The 6,679-nt window shown below is 36.4% G+C and overlaps 1 protein-coding gene across 1 annotated transcript in view; it reads left to right on the plus strand.

Annotated features, from left to right (window-relative positions):
- LOC109538161 (synaptic vesicular amine transporter) overlaps positions 1–6,679 on the plus strand; it is a gene marked incomplete in the record, with an annotated part of 105,348 nt that overhangs the window by 874 nt on the left and 97,795 nt on the right.

Genomic DNA, 6,679 nt, shown 5'->3' on the forward strand with positions numbered 1-6,679 from the left:
TCTGAAGATCAGCTATGACGCAAAAGAGCTCGGTTTTGTTGATAAGAGTGGGGCGAGAGCGAAGAAAAGGCGGCTTTCCCTTAGCGATAAAATAGTAATCAAAAAGTGTGGAACTGCAATAAATGCGCTACATTTACAAGGTTTTTTTTATGTATTTTTGATGATTAATTCTTTGCCTGTGAGTCTTTCATCACACTTCAACTATTCGGCGCGATTATTGGACACATCTCAACATGCTTTTAGAGGCTTGTTCTCTAGATTTTTAAAGATTTACAATGGCAAACAATTTTCTAATTCAGTTTCATTATTTAACAAAGTTGACTTGATGTTCTTCTAAGCGCAATTGCGTCTGTACATTTTAATACCAGACTTCTACTTATAGGAAAGTTTTAAATTGCGTAAGAAACTAATTCTCGTTTTGGCAAAAAATATTATCATTTGTCTCATTTCTCCAATTGATTTTCTTATCAGCTCTTTCTTGCTTCCGATGTGCTTCCGATGTTCGTTTTTAGCATTCCAATCACACTGGCGCTCTTGATTTGCACCTCTACCTCTAAGACTTCCAACTTTCTTTAGCAGATGCTTAAAAATACATTTACCAACGAAAAACGCAATTTCAGTGTCATTCAAACCCGAATTGAACGTCCTAAAACATGGTATAAAATTTTGAAAAATCTTTTCTAATTCTACAATAACTTGTTTTTCCTTGCACAACAGTATACTTTCAGAAACGTGTTCTGAAGATCAGCTATGACGCAAAAGAGCGCGGTTATGTTGATAAGAGTGGGGCGAAGGCGAAGAAAAGGCGGCTTTCCCTTAGCGATAAAATAGTAATCAAAAAGTCTGGAACTGCAATAAATCCGCTACATTTACAAGGTTTTTTTATGTATTTTTGATGATCAATTCTTCGCCTGTGAGTCTTTCATCACACTTCAACGATTCGGCGCGATTATTGGAAACATCTCAACATGCTTTTACAGGCTTATTCTCTAGGTTTTTAAAGATTTACTATCGTAAAAATTTTTTTAATTTAGTTTCGTTATTTAACAAAGTTAAGTTGATGTTCTTCTAAACGCAATTGCGTCTGCACATTTTAATACCAGACTTCTACCTATAGGAAAGTTTTAAATTGCGTAAGAAACTAATTCTCGTTTTGTCAAAAAATATTATCATTTGTCTCATTTCTCCAATTGATTTTCTTATCAGCTCCTTCTTGCTTCCCATGTTCGTTTTTAGCATTCCAATCACACTGGCCCTCTTGATTTGCACCTCTACCTCTAAGACTTCCAACTTTCTTTAGCAGATGCTTAAAAATACATTTACCAACGAAAAACGCTATTTCCCTGACTCATACAAAAATTCTCTACTGTTTTATTTTTAAACAATTTTGTCGCTTTACATAATTGGAAACACGGGTTTGATATTTGCTATCTCTCTAAGTGAAATAAGCTACGTTCCCACATAATTAGGAGTGCTTTTAAAAGCGGCGTTTAACACTGTTTATGTGTGGTAACCACAAGTCATATAAAAAGAGTCTGATAAATGGAATTAAAACTTAGCAAATGTTAATAATTATTCAATCGTGGTCGATTCACTCGGGATTGAAGCCAACATTTAAACAAGAAAATTCAAAAATGTTTCGTTAAGAAAATCTCGAACAGAACCAAATATTTGGATTACTCTTCCGTGTACGAGAACATTTGAAAACAATTATCGAATTTACCAATTTACATGTGAATGTGCGAATTTCACATAAATCAGTTCAAGCCGTTGACAATTAAAGATGATAAAAGCGCTAGTTGGAAGGTTTTCTGACCAATGCAATGCATATTCCTTATTTGAGTCAGGAACCCGGTTTTTCCACGACCTTCTAGAATTTCCAATTAGACTAATTAAAACTATTTGCACCAACAACCACTTTTCCCCTTGTTTAAATATTTGCCATTATGAAGCTGATAGCACGAGGTTAATACACTTAGTTAGTGTTGCAAAAACATCCACGATTATTTTGGCGCTCCAAAACAAGCTCTAGCATGAGTTTGTTGATTCCGATTTATCGATCTCAATGGCATTTTTTCCTATTCAACCTTCAGCTCGAATCAGCTCTGTATCACTCTATTCCAAATATCTTCTAGTTCGGTAAACCTGGAAATTCACCTGCGCCCCGATATAGAGACTCGCTCTCGCTATTTGAAAACATTAAAATGGCTCGAACTCTTTGAGGTTTAGCAACAGTTTGTCAATCAATAAATCAGCCAACGGTGGCAAATGATATGGAGTTTTGCCTGTATAGAAACGGAACTCTGCAGTTTGGCATCGACTTTCGCTTAAGTTTCGCAACATTTCATTTCACCTACTTAAATCGAAGCTATTCTGTCTTCATTGTTCTCGAATTGAAAATAATCCTCGATCTTTTCCGGAGGAAATCTTTCCTTAATTAAAGTCGCCGACCATTGCCAATTATTCCCCTAAGAACTGGAGGAGCAACGAACCGAAGGATAATAAAATAAGCCTTATTAGTGGAACGATAATTATCTGGAGATCTTTTTCAAAGCTAAATAGCGATTTTGGAAAATTTGTTCAATCCCGAATGAACGTCAGCAGTTTAAGAACATCAGATTGATACTGACAGAGCTTCGAAAACGTTTCAACAGCGCGCGAACATGAAATTATGGAAAATATTGAATAAAGCCTATACAGATGGAATTTTACAATTATTTTGACGTCAAATTTTTATTTTTTAATGCCGACCTCAGTAGATGTAGCCCTTTGAAGGATCAAGTAATTCTACATACCAGATAACTCAATTTTCGATTGCTTAGTTTAAATTTACTTTTATATTCTATTCTTTATAGCAAACCGCCCTAGAAAACTCAAATTTTTCAATGAATTACTCGTATGTTGGAACCAGAGACGGTCGGTATTTAACCGTTAATATAACAGTGTTCCAAACGAGTAACGTAAAACCGTAGTTACAGCTAGCCGATTTAACCTGTTCTTTTTGGAACCGACTCATAAAACCGAAACAGTTGAGCGCACTTCGCAGCAGCTGCAGCCGTTTGCCGATTTAAAGGTTGTTTTTGGAACCGTCTCATAACGTTATCAGTTTTTTGTTCTTTAAGTAGTTACTTCTGACCCATGTTATTTTCTATTTTAGAATATTTTATTTTAAGTTTACCCATGTTAAGAATTATGTTTTTAATACAGGAAATCATTATATATAATCACAATTGCTACTATCATCATTCTGCATTTTTAATGAAAAATTTAAAAAGTAACATGTTCCTTTTGGAACCGCATTTTGAACCTATTACCAAGGTGAAACTGGAACGTTGTAACCCGTTACAGAAAAATAACCGTTTATTACGCCTCTAGTTCAGACATCTGACACCGTTTTCTTCTAGATTTTTAAACCATTTAGGCAATTTTAGTCTGTAAATTATAAGATATCGTGAGGGAGCTTAGGGTTTGGAATCTTGTGAAGCATTGTGGTTATTTTATAAGCTAAAAGTCGCAGACTAAACTCCTATCTCGAGATATAATTTGCGTTATTTCAGTTTCAATCAGCTATTGTGAATAATTCTTCATCTAGACTGAGAAATCTCTAAGAAACGATGGTCTCCAAGAAAAGATTAGTCTAACGCAAATAATAGAGTAAAAAAATTTTTTTTAACCTATTACCAAGGCGAAACTGGAACGTTGTAACGGTCCAAAAAAAATAACCGTTTATCGCACCTCTAATTGGAACCCTTGTTACTTAGTCTGCTGAAAAATTATTTTCCTCCTAAACCACATTAACCAAAAGAAGTTTCCACTGAGGTGATTTGGGCAACAAAACGGAAAGTGCAACTCCCACGCAACAGCATAACTTCATTATAGTTTTATAGCCGCTAACGCAAAATAATAATTATTTTCCTCGTTAAATTAGCAACTGGTGAGCTGTATGGAGCTGAAACGGCACATTTATCTAGATTTGATTGTTTCTGGCTCCTAAGCAAATAAAGAGGCATTAGTTGTGAATAATTCCCCTCGGGCAATAAAAGACATATTTCTCGAAATTGCCGGGATTATTTCTTTCATTAAGAAGTAAATTTCAGACCAGCAGTTACCTTCCAACACACAAAAGTTGGAGGCTGTACAGGATTGTTCAACTTGAAGGTTGTCTTTTCACAGTGCCCACATATAATCTAGGTTTTCCTGCTGATTACGATGTGAACATCATGCCTCACATTTGAATAACCGCGTAGAAAAGTGCCAATGAGCGAACAGTCGGCAAAAAATACCCTGCAGACTTCTAACCAGTTTACTTTAAGTGGATGTAAGTAAATCTGGCTGAAACATCTAATTAGCTCGGCACCAATTTGAATAGAAGATCTAATTGTTGGCAACCCTTTCGAGGAAGCGCGCACCTCCGATTTCTCGCGTCTTCTCTCTAAACTAAACATCGCAAATCAAAAGCCTTTCAGCTTCCCAGTCGTTTATTAGTAGTCGAGAAAGATGTAAATCAATTTTCGGATCACAGGCGGTATTAAAGCAGCTCTTATTCAGTCAGTTCCTCATCCGATTGACCTTAATTTGCGATTTGTTCGAGATTGTGCGCTATTTTTCTTAAATATTACCATCGTTCGAGATTGGCAAAAAGACCAGAAGTAGACGAAAAGTAACACACGATGCAAAGATTTGCCAGAACTCCTAGAAGGAAAAGAGTCAGAAAGAAGAAAAGAATCAGCGATAAAAGCGACTAAAAGACGCAATTCGAAGAAAACTGATGAGCGTTTCTTCTGGGAATTCATTAAAACTCCTTGAGTGTCTTCAGCTAAAATCTGATGGAACACCGAAAATCGAGTGCTACTCAATTTACACTGAACACTCTGAACCAACAGACTGCTGAAGTAAAACCGTCGGAGCAACTGAATGACCCAAAGAGTCACAGACCGACGTTGAAGCAGCGCTTCTAAGTGCAAAAGCAGGAAATCCAAAAATACGAGTTATAATGCTCCATATTTGCAGCTCAAATGTACGTCCACTAGCGAAAGGAAAATCCCCTCAAGTGGCTTACGCTTTTTATTTTATGCCCTCCCATATCCGCTGAAATATGAGACAAAAATGTACATTCGATGTCGCATAAGCCCAAACCGTATTTCCATTAGCAGGACGCAGGTTTTTTCTGGCACAAACATCCCGAGTTTGTCACAATTTTTGAATATCTTAGTGGAAGAAGTTGAATTAATATAGAACGCAATTATACAGATTCCGAAAAAACTCGTCGCAAATAGAAATGCACTCGCCTTTAATCATCTGCAACCGATTTTGTCCGTAAAGTCTTTAGGCTTCTTAACTATATTAAAAGGAAAAGATCGGAATATCTCGAGGGCATTCCCGGATCTAAATAAACCCCTGGAACGAATTGCTCGTCGGTATTTAATAAAAAGACCGGCTGAGAAAATAATTTGGGTTCAATTCTGGGCGGCATTTTTCGGGAGTTCGTTTGCAAAAATGTGACTCCAGTCTAGTTGATTGATACTGAAACTACCAGTGCATCTTAAAGAATGCAATTATCCAAGAAAAATGCCGCCTGTTCTGACAGACTCTCAATTAATAAGGCAACATTATCATGCCAAGCAAGATCAGACAAAAGGAAAATGTCGTGTGATGATGATGGTTGCATGCGTTATCCTAATCGTCGAGGGAAATTATGCATTTTAAGTGGGAATTGTTGCCTCAACTCGAAGCTTTACTTTTTCCGCCCTTTGGGGAGTTTTTACGCAGCGTAGGCCTGTGGGAAATATGCGTTTCACATGCAAATAGCTGCACATGTGTCGAAGGGACCACTGCAGTTAAAAAATTGCTACCGAAGCTGATTCTGAATAAGTGGCAGATGACTAATGTGTAAACTCCCATCAAAACTGTGTTGGATTTTAGTTCGAGTTTACAGTTACAATTCTTTGGCGGCAGTTTTAAAATTCTTTGATACATTTTTGAGGCGTTTTTAAGGCGTTTTGCAATTCTTGCAAAGATAACTTACCGATTTCTTAAGGAAATCCGCGTTAATCAAACTCGCTTTACAATTGATTTGTCTCCAACTCAACGGTGATACATTTTTCAAACAAGAAAAATATTATCGTATTATTATTATTTAAAAATCGTCGTTACAGATTTCTGTCCCAAAATAGACGTTAGACCGACAAATTTCGACCAAATTTGGAACTGGATAAAGCGCATCTTTTGCAAGAAACCGTTCTTCACATAAATTTTCTGCAGGAAATGAAATTAAATGAAAATTTCAAATAAAAGTTCCATATGCAAAAAACGTGCCTTTTGTATTTCAACACTACAGGCTCATATCTCGAAAAACTTTTTCAATTTTTCGCACATTTCGTTTGTTCGGACAGCGATGTATATTTTTTTGGACCGATTAGCAAAGTCTGAGGCTCATGTTGAAGTTACAACTTCCAGTTCACTTAAAAAAATATATACAGGGTGTCCCGTACGCTCACGATCAAAAGGCTACTGCGATATTATTTGGATCGAAAGAAGACGATCTGACCTAACTTTTATTAACAAAAAATGTCTGGATCCTCTGCTATTGATGGTCAAAGTTCTTCACAAAAATGATCTTTTTGGAAATATCACGAGATGGGTACGATGTATTTTGGTGAAACTCGCTGTGAATTTGTTG

Source organism: Dendroctonus ponderosae, unplaced genomic scaffold (assembly GCF_020466585.1).
Source record: "Dendroctonus ponderosae isolate FM_Combo_2020 unplaced genomic scaffold, Dpon_F_20191213v2 Dpon_F_20191213_1, whole genome shotgun sequence".
NCBI classification, from domain to species: Eukaryota; Metazoa; Arthropoda; class Insecta; order Coleoptera; family Curculionidae; genus Dendroctonus; species Dendroctonus ponderosae.